Below are 14551 nucleotides of genomic sequence, written 5' to 3'. Positions count from 1 at the left end.
AATCAGTAAAGGACTCTTGTTAAAGGGAGTGCTTGAACTGAACTTTGATATAAATGAGTCAGCTTGAATCCACTGGAAAGCTGACTGTTAAATTTTCAGTGGGAGTATTTACACCTCAGACAAAGACAAATCCTATAAATTAGGACGTATTATTGTTTTGTTGATTATCTAGTCTTAAAATGATGGAGAAATGTTAAAATGTAAAACTATATTATGAGTACATTTAGGGTAAGGGTCAGGAAGAGACAGCTGTTAAACATTTATCAGCATACCACTGAAAGAGTATTCCAGGATGAGGAATAGTCTATTAATGAGGTACAGACAGGAACAAATACACTAATTTGGCTTCCAGGTAAGGGAGTAAAATATCACAAACCTAGAAAGGCAAGTTGGAAGCAGATGATGAATTTGTGTTTTATCCTAGAAGCAATAGGGAGCCACAGGAGCTTTTTGAGGTCAGTCATACAAGATCTGATTATACTTGTGCTTTAGGAATACTAGTTTGGTAGTTGGATAGAGAATGAATTGGAAAGTAGAGACTAGATAGAAGGAAAGAGACCAGATAGGAAGTTACAGTAATAGTTCAGGCAAGAAGTCTGAACTGAGTGGGGAGAGGAGAAGAGTGAGTGGATATAAGATATATTGTAGAGACAGAATTGACAGGAAATTGGCAGTGGATTGAACATGGTGAGGGAGGTGACTGCAAAGAGCTGAAGATGACTTTCCACTGCCCTTTGCATCATCTGCAATTCTGATTCAGTCTAGATGATGGTATTCCATTATCTGCTGACATGTGGAAGCACTAGAAGAATGTTTACAGGAAAGATGTGGGTTCTTATAACAGCCAATAACTTGAGATCATTACAAACCCTCCCAAATTTCCTAAATTTGACTTGATACATTCTTCTATTTATTCATCTTTATGTCCAGCTTATTGAAAAGCTTTTTAAACTCCTTCCCAAGATTTGTGCTACTAATTCAATGGGTTGATTCTAATTACACTTTTCTATATTCACCTTGTTGCTAATGTTTTTATTCCTTGTATAGATGACTAGGCTGATCCTGTTTAAGTCAGGAGTTCTTTGGAGTGATTCTGTTGTGAAGTTTGATGTCATCACCAAAGTGTCATCCACAAACAGGAACATCTGAAGACCCTTGACAGTGATTGATTTTCAAACTATGGCATTTGAATACAGAGCAAAGCAGACTATTTTCTTTCTTTTTGTTTCATTTTTTTTCTTTCTCATGGTTCTTCCATTCCTTCTAATTCTTCTGTTCAACATAACTAATGCAAAAATATGTTTAATAGGAATGTATATGTAGAACCTATGTCAGATTGCATGTGATCTTGGGAGGGAGGGGGAGAAAACTTAAAACTTAAGGAAGTGAATGTTGAAAACTAAAAATAAGTTAACTTAAAAAGAAGAAAGATTTCTTTTCCATTTGGTCATTGTTCAAGGCATCCTTGGTCACACTGGAAAATACCTGTTTCATATATTCTTTGATGCTGATACTCAGTGGTCCACTGAGAATGTTATCATCTGAATGTAACAGAATATTACTGTGTTGTAGCTATGAACATGATCAGTACAGAGAAATATGGAAAGATTTACTTAACAGATGAAAAGTAAAGTGAGTAGACCCAGAAAAAAACTATAATATATAACAATACAAAATGAATGCCACAAAATTATAAAAACCAAGTCTGGCCCCAAAGAAGAGATAAGAGAAGATGCTTCCCTTGTTCCTTTCCAAAGATGGGGCAGAGGTTCACAGGAGTGGAAATATTAAATATCATATCAGGTTTCTTTGAAGCGGTGATCCCAGTTGGGCTGGTTTTTTGTTCATCTTCCTCCTTTTTTAATTCTGTTGTTGTAGTTATAAGGGATGACTCTCTGGGAAGGGAAAGAGAGAAGAATATAGTGGGAAATACATCACATGTAAAACAAAAGATGTCAATAAAATTCAAAAAAAAAAGCTATGTAAGTTATGTCTCTCATGGAATTAGATGTATCTCAATGTATGCTTTAGAGACGTACTGTATGAGGGAGAGCCTTGAAGGCCGCTTTTCATTCTTTGGAATAAAATTGCACGTTGGGCTTTTGTACTGCCAAAATTGAGGGGTGTCCTTTGAAGAAATGCATTTTGGGGAATACACAGTTTTTCCTTTATGCCTAAGTAAGAATGATGACTGTCAAGATCACTGACAGCTTTGAATAATCTAAATAATCCCTCACAGTTGCTTAGGAGAGATTCTTTAACATGAGAGAGAAATTAGGGTATTTTATCAGTTTTGAACAAATCAGAAGTGTCTGGCCAAAAAAGAGAGTACTTAATAATGATAAAAACAACAACAACTGACATCTACATATCCCTTTAAGATTTGTAAAGCATTTTGTATATATTATTAAGATATTAAGAGAAAGAATGAAGAATTAATTTTTTCTTTTTAATTATGAACTTAATCATCCACAGCATTCCAATAAACAAACAACAAAAAGGAGCATTGTATGTGAAACTAGAAACTTGCACAGTTTTTTCAAGTGTGTATTAAAATTTATATGGTAGTAATCAAACTGCCCTGTTTGTACTTCCTTCTGAAATTTGTGCTGCTCTCTGACTTGAAGGCTGGTAGTCACAATATCTGGCTCTAGATTTGATGACAAGGATCCTCTTGAAGCTAGAGTGGAACAGAAAGCTCCTGAACAAGCTTTTGTGAGGTTGCAGTTTGGCAAAACTGGTAGGTAACAAAGGGGAGTAGCCTCAGGAAGAAGTCACTCATCTGGTTCCACACCACTGAAGCTACAAGGCAGAGGAAAATGATTCTTTTTTCATACAGGGAAACTACAGAAAATTTCTTTCTGTGGTGATGAAGTCTGTACCCAACAACGGGGAAATCTTGTTAGGAAAGGTAACAAACTTTTTGTTAAATCAAAAAGACTTACCAGTGTGATCTTTCCAAATCCCTTCAGCTACTAGCATGCCTTTCCAGAATTACCTGAAATTATTAGCCTCCTGGCTTTCCACAAGCAGGACCCTCCATCTCTTGACTCCAGGCATTCTCTCTGGGTGTCTTACATGCCTGGGATACTCTCCTTCCTCCACACCATCTCCCGACTTCCCTGACTGCCTTTGAGTCCCAACTAGAACCCCACCTTCAACAAGGAGACTTTCTCAACCTCTATCAATTTCAGTGCCTTCCCTCTGTTAATTAATACACTTTGCTTTGTATGTACTCCTTTGCATGCTGTCTCCTTGACATGTAAGTTCCTTGAGGATAGGGATTTTCTTTGTATCCCCAGAGCTTTGTTCAGTGCTTGGAACATAGTAGTTACTTAATAAATATTTATTGAAAAATAGATAGATATACCATATTATAGTCATATAACGTATCAACTCTCCTGATAAACTGAGGGTATTTTAGAACAAGGAATATTTTTATCTCTGTGGTTCCAGCAGCTAGGTGGTAGAGGGAATAGAGTCAGAAAGAACTGAGTTCAGATTCAGCCTTGGACATTTACCAGCAGTGTGTCTCTGGAAAAGTATACTGGGAGTTAAAAATCTCTCCCCATCCCCTATGAATAGGCCTCAGGTGGGGCTATTAAGGGAAGCTTGATTAGGGGAGGCTTGTTTTGTATGAAAGCCTAATCCTTTTGTTAATTGCTATTGAGGCACCGGGTCAAAAGGGTCATGCCCTCTGGCTCTGAAAAGTGCATGCATACTCTGAGGTGAGGTTTTTCTTTGGGGTTCAAATCATTGCAAGAGTGTTTGTGTGGTTAGGCCAAATGAGATTCTGGGTAGCTGTTAAGGAGCCCCCTGGCTTTGAAAACCCAGATGTTGGTGCTTCCCCTCTCTGGTAACACTGTATATATTGTCTGGGCAGCTAGGTGGTGCAGAGGATAGAGCACCAGTGCAGGAGTCAGGAGGACCTGAGTTCAAATGTCACCTCAGACACTTGACACTCCGTAGCTGTGTGATCTTGGGCTAGTCACTTAACCCCAATTGCCTCATCCTGGGTCATCTCCAGTCATCCTGATGAATATTTGGTCACTGGATTTAGATGACTCTGGAGGAGAAGTTAGGCTGGTGACCTACACAGCCCTCCCTCACTCAAAACAAAGTCAAGTGCAAGTCATGTCATCGTTTCTCTGATGGCATGGTCTTCGGCAGCAAAGGACAAACACACGTACACATGTATTATCTATGGTCAGAGTTGGAAGCCCCGCCTGTAGGTCTTTCTGTTTGTATTTTCTGCTTGTAATTTCGGTTTGTATTTTCTCTGAAGTTCAGGGTGCTGACTTCTTCCCCTGAACTAAGTGGATGATACATGTGCTTGATTAAAGTGATCCTTGATCCCTTAAAAAGATGCTTTCCTTTTAGAAAAGCAGATCTAAGAACCTGTACCAGCAGGTCATCCTGGGTGCCAAGGTCCTTGCTTATACAGAAAGTCATCACTTAACTCTGTCTTAGTTTCTTCAATATATAATGGAGATGGTAATAGTATCTACCTCTCAGAGTTGTTGTGAAGATAAAATGAGATAATATATCTCTGTCTCTGCCCCTCCTAGCACGTAGTATAATGCTTAGCGCTTAATAAATGTGAGTTGATTGATTGAGGGAAACTAAGGGAGTCATAGGTAGGTAGTGCAATGGAAAGAACACTGAGCTTGGAATCAGGAAGACTCATCTTCCCGAGCTCAAATCTGGCCTCAGACTCTTACTAGTTGTGTGACTCAAGGCAAGTCACACTATTTGCCTCAGTTTCCTCATCTGTAAAATGAGTTGGAGGAGGAAATGGCAAACCACTCCAGTATCTTTGCCAAGGAAACCCAAAATTTGGTCATGAAGAGACAGACATGACTTAAAAATAACTCTACGACAACAAAACTAAGGAACCACAAAAAAGAAAGCTACAATAGAAAGCAAAGTCTAGTGATAACTCTGGGGAGCAATGCAGAACTGCATGAGAGGTTAGGACAGAGAACGATGTTCAGCCATCACCTTCCAGGAATCATGGAGAAGAGCAGAAGGAGCTAGGTATACTGGAGAGTTGCCCGTGTCCCATTTTGGGAGGTGAAATGAATGAAGATATGTTGGAGAGCGACCTCTGGTGATGCTTATTTGGGGTTTTGAAAAATTGGAGGACCACTTTGGAATATAACTCCCTTAGATTGTCTGCCAGAAGAAAGTAGAATTCTAGGAGGGCCAGCTCTAAGGTAAAGAACAATGCTTGGTAACAAAACTTGAGAACAGGAGTGAGTTATGAAAGAGAATAACCTACCTATTTCACACTATCAATGATTGGGAATTTATATAAATCTTTAGCATAGGATCTTTGATTAGAGGGTTTACATTAAGATCATAAGACCATAGATCTGAAGCTAAAAGTAATTTTGAGGGTCATCTAGTCGAACACCCTTTGTTTTACAGGTGAGAAAGTTCCAGGGGAGTCCCAGGGAGGTTACATGTTTTGTCCAAGGTTTAAAATTAGAAACCCATAGAACTACAATTTGAGTTCATCATCTGACTCCAAATCTGACATTCTATTTTTTTTTAAACGTTCTCTTGTCTTTAAATAAAACTTTTCTTCTCTACGTTTTGGGAAATGTGTGTTTCCCAGGGTATCAGCATACTGGATGATGTCAGTTATTGATTTTCCAGATGAGACTATGAGCCAAAGAAGTAAAAAATCCTATAAAAAGAACAAAGGACCTTCTTGTTATAAGAACCACTGACAAAAGGGTTTGAGAGTCAAATAGTTGTTTTGTTTTGCTTTTTAATCAACGAACAATGGACAGTGAGAGTTTGTTTTCTATATCCACCTCTGCCATTTAATTATGTGGTATGGGATTAGCTATAGAAATGATCTGAAAAAGTCAGCTTTATTTATTTATTTTCAAATCAAGGATATCCTCAATTTATGCAGAGATAATTCTCATAAAGATTTTCTGGAAATGAGGTGGCAAGCATGTGGGTCAACAGGAACTACTATCTCATCAACTACTTTTTTGGTTAATTTTGTTATTTGCAAACTTCTCTACTTTTTTTTTTTTAAATCTTGTCCTTTGCTACTATATATTGACAATGGATTGCTGAGTGCCTTTAAAATTGGGTAACCCTTAGAATGTGTTTCTCCTAAGTTTAATTAGGACTATTTAGTCTTCCTGACTTCAATTTCTTATGTAGCAATACCACACATAGTGCATTGAGTATCCATGTTGTCTGAGTAAAAAAAAAAGTGTGCCCAGGAGTTTATAATATAGTTATTCTATTACAGCTAAGATCACACTGACCTCCACAGGAGCCATACCATTCAAGTCTGGGCAAGAATAAGGGAATGCTGCAAACTAGAAAGGCTCCTTATGTCTCAAATACATTTCTTCTTCTGGACCTGAAAGACATCCCTTAGCAAATAGTGGTAGAAGCTAGAAGCTGTGCTCTGGCACAATTCAAAATGACGTCCTTGCCTTCATAAAAAAATCATTGCAAATAATCACATGTTTTATGAATACACAAGTGGGTAAGGAAGCTGCAGCATTTTTAAGTTAAATGAGAAACAGTGTGATATTTGCAGAAAGGGAACTGAATTTGGAGCTAACAAAAAAAATTGGGGTTCAAATCCCAGATCAACAATTTAATGCCCTGTGACTTTAGCCAAGTGATTTAATGTTTATGGATCTTGGTTTCCTCATCTACAAAATAAAGAGGCTTCACTAGATGATCTCTGAGGTTCATTACAGCTCTAAATCTATGGTCCCATGAATTAACAGAACATGTCAGAGAATAGCCTTCCTAACAAACCATTAAGAAAATGTAAAAGAAAAAATTGGGAGAGGCCAAATGTGCAAACTGGATCATCAGAATGAAGAATGATTAGAGAAGATTTTATTTAATATCTGGAGTGTATGGAGTGTTCAGGGAGGACTAGAACCTCTGATGTGAGGAGTTGCAAGCCCTTTTCAGAGCTATTGATCCACCTTTGGTGTCCACCTTCACTCAACTCTCTCCAAGAAGCTGTAGTATGAGTAGTGGCCACACCCTGGTAAAACCATCTTAACAGATGGCCTAAACCAGATTGAGGGTAACCTGCAGGCCTCAAATTTGCCAGTCAGTCAGTGCCCACTGGGCAGCAGAGGAAGGAACAGAGTATTCTCCACAAAACCATACACAGTATACTCCTCTATGACATGAGTTGGCAAGTGATCCGTTATGTCTGAGAATTGCACCTAATTAGCAACGTATACTCTAGCTATCAGGTAATGGTAGTAAGTACCATAGCCTTGGGATCCATGACCTAAAAAAGCTTTCTAAGCTACTAAAGCATAACAATAAAGCAATTTTTCCATTTGTATTTCAATGGGTATTCCTGTCACCTTGGGGATTAGGGTAGAAATATAATTCCCCCACTTTAATTTGCTGGGTTGGCCCTTTTTCCCTGAGATAACTCAGTTGAATGATTCTTCCTGAACCACAGGACCTCAGAGCTGGAAAAGGCTTCAAGAGACATTGATTTTCAAATTAAGTAATTCCCTCCAAAACATCCCCAACAAATGGTCATCCAGCTTTCACCTGAAGACCTCCAGGGAGGGAGAGTCCGTTTCCTTCTACAGCTGTGGTAGGAAGTTTCTTCTATTTCTGGGCAATTTCTGGTTGCAGAACCATCACTACTGGTTCTGTTATCTAGCATCAAATAGATTATGTGATTCATATTTCTTACATATGATAGTTTTTCAAAAACACTATTGTGCCACCCCTCAATCTTCTTTTCTTCTGATTAAATAACCTCCATTTCTTCAACTGATCCTTGTATCATGATTAGTCATAATAATAAGTAATAGTTAACATTTATTGCATAGTACTTACTATGTGCCAGGCACTGTGCTAAGTGTTTTACAATTAGTATTTCATTTGATCCTCACAACAATCCTGGGAGGTAGGCATTATTATTATCCCCATTTTACAGATGAGGAAGCTGAGGCAAACATAAGAACAAATTTGAACTCAGGTCTTTTTAACTTTAGGTCTAGAACTCTACCCACTGTGCTACCTATCCCTTCTCATCTTAGCTGTTCTTTTCTGGTCACATTCTGGTTTGTTATTGGTTTCCTAAAATATGGTACTCAGAACCAAACAAATATTCCAGACAATCCGACTAGGACAGAATACACAGATAACTTGGGTTATCATCGTACTTATTTTGAACACTGTGATTGTATTAATATAACTTTGTGATACTACTAATTCATACTTACCTTTCTGTATATTCAAACTCCCAGATATTTATCACAGGAACTGTTGTCTGAACACACAAAGATAGACCCAGGTAGAGCTTTCCTTTTATTCCTATTGTCTTTCATTTTATTGGTAGAACTTCAGGTGGACCTGGAAAGGGTGATAGAACAAAAGAGCAGTAATATGGCATCATAGATAGAGTAATAGGCACAAATTCCCTTTTCTCAAATTCCTCTTCATGTACTACCTATATGTATCACTTTTTCTCTGAGTCATATCTGTAAAATGGGGGCAAATAATACCTGTAGTATATAATACTGACCTCATCGGGTTGTAGTGAGGGTCAAATGAGATAATGTATGTAAAACAATCCATAAATCTTAAGGCATTGTTTACATAAATGTGATCCATGACTGTTGTTACTATAAACAAAATCATTTTATTTTGTTATTTGTAAATTTGTGAGTTTCTACACATTATTAAATCCTAAGGACTCTATGTAAGGTCACACACATATTTTGTATGTTTTTTGGTTTCATTGATGGCTTTAAAATTCATGATTGTAAATAACTTTTTTTTAGATTCTACTCACCATTCTCACTTGTTTCGCATTGTCTAGATCCTGTCATTTACCATTCTACCTATCACAAATCTTGCATCATCTGTAAATTTATTGTGTATATAATTTTTTAATTTATGGTCAAGTCCAGATCTTTGAAGCACTTTCTTTAATACAACCTTCCAAGTTAACATTGAAATGTTAATGACTTTCTTTGAGTCTAGTCATTTTGCAAGTTCTTGAATCCACCCAAATATACGATAATTTATCCTACATCCTTCTATCCTGTTCATAAATGATCATCTTTGTCAAATGTCTCACTCAAATGCAAACATACTAGATCTCAATCTTCTAGTAATCTTGTAAAAAAGAAATTAAATTAATCTGCTATGATCTGTTTCCAATGAACCCAAACTGACTTTTGTTTATCTATTTTTCCCTTTGTAATTACTGGAAAGTGTGCCTATCATAGAATCCAGAATGCAACAAACAACCAGTATTTATTGAGCCCCTAAGCTACTGAGCACTTTGCTAGGTCTTAGGGATACAAAGGCAAAAATGAAAATCCCTGTCCTCAAGGAACTTATATTCTATTGAGCGAAAACATGTAACATTCAAGCAAATACAAAATATATGGAAAACAAAATGGGGCAATCTTGTTTGGTTGGTAGGTCACTGGAACCTGCATGAAGTGGGACACCAGAAAAGTCTTCATTTATGAAAACAAATACATTTTTACCAGCCCATGTTAGATGTACTATACTCTTCAGCAATAGTTTTTCATTCTCCTAATATTAATCTGTCATCAAGAAAATAAAATCTCATTCTTAGATAGCATTTTAACAAGCTCTTCCCTTCTCTAATCTACCTTTCTCTTTGGAAGCTCCTGCTTTCAAACAGGATCTTCCAGGGGAAACAGACCACAGTGGCAGAGGCATCTTCCAGGAGAAGAGGCTTACTAGAAGAGTCAGAAGGGGAGCAGTGAGAAGAGTAAAAGAGGGAGGAACATGGATGATTTGAGCATGTCCACAAAATGGAGGTTCAGGAAGAACGCATCAATCAGACTGGGGAGTCTGAAGGACAGAGGGATTTCCCAGGGTAAGAAAGCTGCTGAGACATGAAGGATAAATCTGGAGAGTTAGGAACAAACCCAGGAGAGGACCTTGTGATGAAGGCTAGAAAACTTGTTTGGGAAGGAAGAAAGAGGACAAGAGGTAAGGGTCAGTCAGAAAAAACCATTTCATAGTTCAAGTAATTGTGAATGAATTATGAATGATGGTAAGGGTCCAAGGTACCCTAATGTCTGATGAAAAATGGAGAGGGAAATAATCTACATTAAAGATATCAAGAAACTGTGAGGATAGGGCATTGGTTGACATCTATTGTCTGCTAATGTGGATTCTATAACTCTATTTTTAATCAAGGACTGTTTAGAAATTGTTGCAATATATGTTTTTCTCTCTCATGGATTGCCATAGTCAAAGCATTCCTCACCTAGTGGTACAGTTTCTTGATAACTTCCATATTTACGTAGACTAATCCTCAGAAAGTAGAGCTGGTCAGTTGTGAGGACAATAAATGGAGCTTTTCCAATAGCAGGGCTTGCACTGTGTTGGTATACCATTTGAGAAACTAGAGTTACCTCCAGATCGTGATGGGTCATATATAAAACTTCATGCAAGACAAAGAAAAATACAAAATGATCCTTATTTCTCTACAACTTCTTCCTACTTCTGCAGTGACAGTGGCAGAGCAGCAGAAAGAGGATCAGTTTTTGTCAAGAATCAGTTAGTTTTCAGAACTGGTACACAGGATAGAGACTGAACCTGTGATTTCATTGATATAATGAATTTCTGCATGAGGAAACTCCCTCTACCTATGCAGGCTGGCACCTTTGCTGCAACTGATAATGTTGGAGAGTTGATTGGGAAATGATAGGTTATGCGATTTGCTTATAGTCACACACCCAGTAAAAGTCAGAGGTAAGACACAAACCCAAATATTCTTACCTCCCAGGCTAGCTCTCCTGGTACAAAGTAAATGCGTAATACTTGTTAGCTAATTGATATATATAAGAAGTAATTTAATTGTTGATGCTATAAATACTGAGATGCTTATTTTATGACAAATGCTACTGGAGGAATGAAATCATATTAATATTGACATTTTCACCAAGAATGAAACCAGAAGACAAAATGAAACTAGTTCAATCGGAGAGGAAAACAAAGGAGATGATGAAGTTGTTATTATGTAAATAAAGATCATCTATTTCAATACATATGATAAGTATTTATAAAAAGGCAGCCATGAAGATAGCTACACTTGTGCAGCAACATTTATAGCAGACAATGAAGAGATAAAAATATTCTATAAAACTCTCAGTAAGACCTTCTGAATTACATCAGCATATATTTTATGACTTGGTGACTTCAGTGAAAACATAGACATAGGGGAGGGCAGTGAAAAATATGACTCAGAAATAAGAAAAATCTAATAGCCTTTAGCTAATAGCTTTTCAGAAGCCTCATGCCTATCTATCATGAATGCTATCTTCAAGAAGACATGGAGAGCACCAAATATCACCAAAAATGAAATCAATTTTAACAGGAAGGAAATAATCCTCTAACAATGCAAGAATCATTCCAGAATTATCTCTATGTGCACATCAGCCCATTTACTTATGAGAACAAAAATAAAAATCAATAGTGAATTAGAAGAATAAAAATGGGAAGATGACATGCAATTTAAGCAATTCTCCAATATGACCTATTTAAAGAAGCCACTGATATTGAAAAAAAGGGAAATAGATAAAAGAGAAGACATCAACATAGATTATCCTGTTCCTCAGAAGTTTAACTAATGTAAATCATTCACAACAAAGAAACTGAAAGAACCTAAAAAAACACTTCAGCCAGAAAATACTTCATCTCCCTGCTAAGGGTAGAAATGTTATCCTGGGAAGTGAAGGATAACATAAGTTTAAAATATAAATTGATTTGAAGTTATTTTGAGGTAAGGTAGACAGTTGTCAATAATTATGTTCCTTAAAACTTTGACTAAAAACCAGCTTCTCCTTGTTTTTATATCCTTTTATATCCTTTATATCAGAAAAAGCTCTGATTGGCCCTCAGTTCTACTGACCACAGCTGCTGTCTTGCAATCTTCCTAGTTTAGAAAGTTTATGTAAAGTATCATAATGGGCAACTAGGTGGTAAAGTGGACAGAGCCCTGGACTTGGAGTCAGGAAGATCTGAGTTCAAATTTAGCCTCAAATACTTACCAGCTGTGCAACCCCGAGCAAGTCACTTAACCTCTGCCCACCTCAGTTTCCTCATCTATATAATGTGGATAATAATAGCTCCTACCTCCTAGGGATGTTGTGAGAATAAAATGAGATAATATTTATAAAATTCTTTGCAAACCTTAAGGTACAATAAATGCTAGCTAAATAACAAAAATGACTGTTGATGATGATGATGATATGTATGACTTCCTCATCTTTGGGCTTACCTTCTTCCCCTTCTCCTCTTCAGGGTTTAAAAAAGGCACTCTCCTCACTGCTCTACCTCCTTGCCAACAACCTTGCTCCTGCTACCCCTTCCTGATCCCCCTGACCCCTCTCTTTCCCATTTCTCTTTATGTTTTGTTTTACTTACTTCGTAAACTCACTGAGAGTACAGACCTCTTTGTTTTCTTGCATTTGTGTTCCTGGGGCTTAGAACAGTACCCATCACATGTTAAACACTTAAGAAATATTCTATTCATTGGTCTATCTAAACTGATGGCAACAACCAGCTCTTGGTCAGCTGTTTCCTCCTGTGTCTGTTGCTCTGCCTATTTCAAGTCCTGCATGACACACCTGTATTCTAGAAGCTCCTTTTTTCCCCTAAGGCTTTCATTTCCATCCCTCTTCCACAGGTATGTATTAAAGACCACTCCAATAATACTTTCTCCTCTTTGTACTTTCAGAGCCTTGTTTTTAGCCACGGCTAAAATTATCTGAATTTAGTACAAGATAACAGTTTTTAATACATTAGACTGCATATTGAGCTTTCTTTTACCTTTTGCTTCAAAAAGTGATTTATTCATTTTTTTACAAAAAAAGAAAAAAATGACAGATGTAGTCATCTCTTATTCACTCCTTCCCCTCCAGGTCTCCCCCCATCCCATTCCAGAGATCAGACTCCTGGGTGAAATCAATTGGGGAAGAACCTCAGGAGAGATGAGCCACATTGAGAGGCATCTTCTCAGTGAAGGTGTTATATAGAATATCTCAGTTTTTCAAAGGGTCCTCTTGTCCTCTGCTGTCACCATGTTGATGGACATACCCTTATTATGTAAGTACCTTCTATGTTCAGCTCTGTGATTGTCACTCTCTTGGTTGGTGAGATCATATTTAATAACCAAAAATGCTTACTTCATATCAGTGCCTCTATCATATCAGTGGTATTAAACACTTGCTTGCTTCATATCAGTGCCTCTATTATATCAGTGCCTCTGTTACATCAGTGGTGTTAAGCACTCAATTGGAGCCTGAGTGAAACTTCCTCACTTTTTGGCCAATGTCACCATGCATTGCAGAACCTTTGCAAAGCCACGACCATGCATTTTATCAGTCAGCCATTCCATCTTTCAGGAGATAATAGTATGCATTTCATACAAATCATGCAAGGTATCCAGCTTTTGATCCTTTCATTCCACATTTATGTCAAACCTTCTCATGTCAACTCCTTCTTGACTAGAATGCCAACAAGATCCCTCATAAACTCCTTGGTCACTTTCATACTGAAAAACTTAGATCTTTTTCTTCAGAATAACTGTTATCTAATCATTCTTCCCCTCCCATTTTCTACTTGTGAAATTGACTTTTTGTACCAAAGTTTAAGTCTTTACACTCATCTCTTTTGGGTTTCGTCTTATTAGATTCCATCCAATGCTCTAACTTCACAGGTTCCTTTTGGATCTTGTCTCTGTCATTCAAGGTGTTAGCTATCCCTTCCATCTTTGTGTCATCTGAAAATCACATGACTATGTCATCCATGCTTTTCTTAAAGTCACTGGCAAATATGAAAAGCAGCACAAAGCCAAGCACAGATAGCTGGGGTATTTCACTGGAGACCTCTTGCTATGTTGACATTAAACCATTAATAGTTACTTTTTGAATCCTGACATCCAACAACTAGTTGGATCTGAATATAATTTTATCATTGTCCTGTCCTTAACTAATCTATATTTTTCATAAGAATGGTATGAAATACTGTGTCAAAGGTTTTTCTAAAATCTAAGTAAACTATATCCACAATATTTCCCTTATCTACTAATTGAGTGAACCTATCAAAAAGTGAAATGAGGTTAATACTGCATGACCTGTTATTGATGAAGCCAAGCTGTTTCTTGTAATCACTTCTGAGGAATTTGTCAACTCTCTCTTTAATAATATGATGTAGAATTTTCCCAGGAAGAAAAATTCACTGGTCTATAGTTTGCAATCTTTGTTTTCCTCCCTTTTTTTAATAATCAGAAAAATGTTTACCCTTATGTTGTGGTACCCTTTCCCATTTCCCATGATCTTTAGAATTCCACTGATGGCATCTTGACAATCACGTCTGCTATTCTTTCAGTACTGGAGGATATAGTTCATCTGAGCTGGATGATCTGACTTTGAAGGCTGGTTGAGTGCTCCCCACCTGTCAGTCATTTTAGTTATGTCATTTCCAATGTAATTGGTATTCTCTTTGGCAGAGAAAACAAAACTAAATA

General features: G+C 37.3%; 1 long non-coding RNA gene across 1 annotated transcript in view; it reads right to left on the bottom strand.

Annotated features, from left to right (window-relative positions):
• Window positions 1–1431: 1431 nt before the first annotated feature.
• LOC140505114 (uncharacterized) overlaps window positions 1432–14551 on the bottom strand; it is a 95595-nt gene continuing 82475 nt past the window's right edge. The window contains exons 3-4 of the long non-coding RNA XR_011967385.1: window positions 8253–8382; window positions 1432–1895 (exon numbers count right to left, since the gene is read on the bottom strand). This is a non-coding gene — a long non-coding RNA (uncharacterized lncRNA). The remainder of the gene's footprint in view (window positions 1896–8252; window positions 8383–14551) is intronic.

The sequence above is a fragment of the Notamacropus eugenii genome, chromosome 1 (genome assembly GCF_028372415.1).
Source record: "Notamacropus eugenii isolate mMacEug1 chromosome 1, mMacEug1.pri_v2, whole genome shotgun sequence".
NCBI lineage: Eukaryota > Metazoa > Chordata > Mammalia > Diprotodontia > Macropodidae > Notamacropus > Notamacropus eugenii.
The sequence above is the reverse complement of the archived record's forward strand: the minus strand, read 5'-3'. Positions and strand labels throughout refer to the sequence as shown.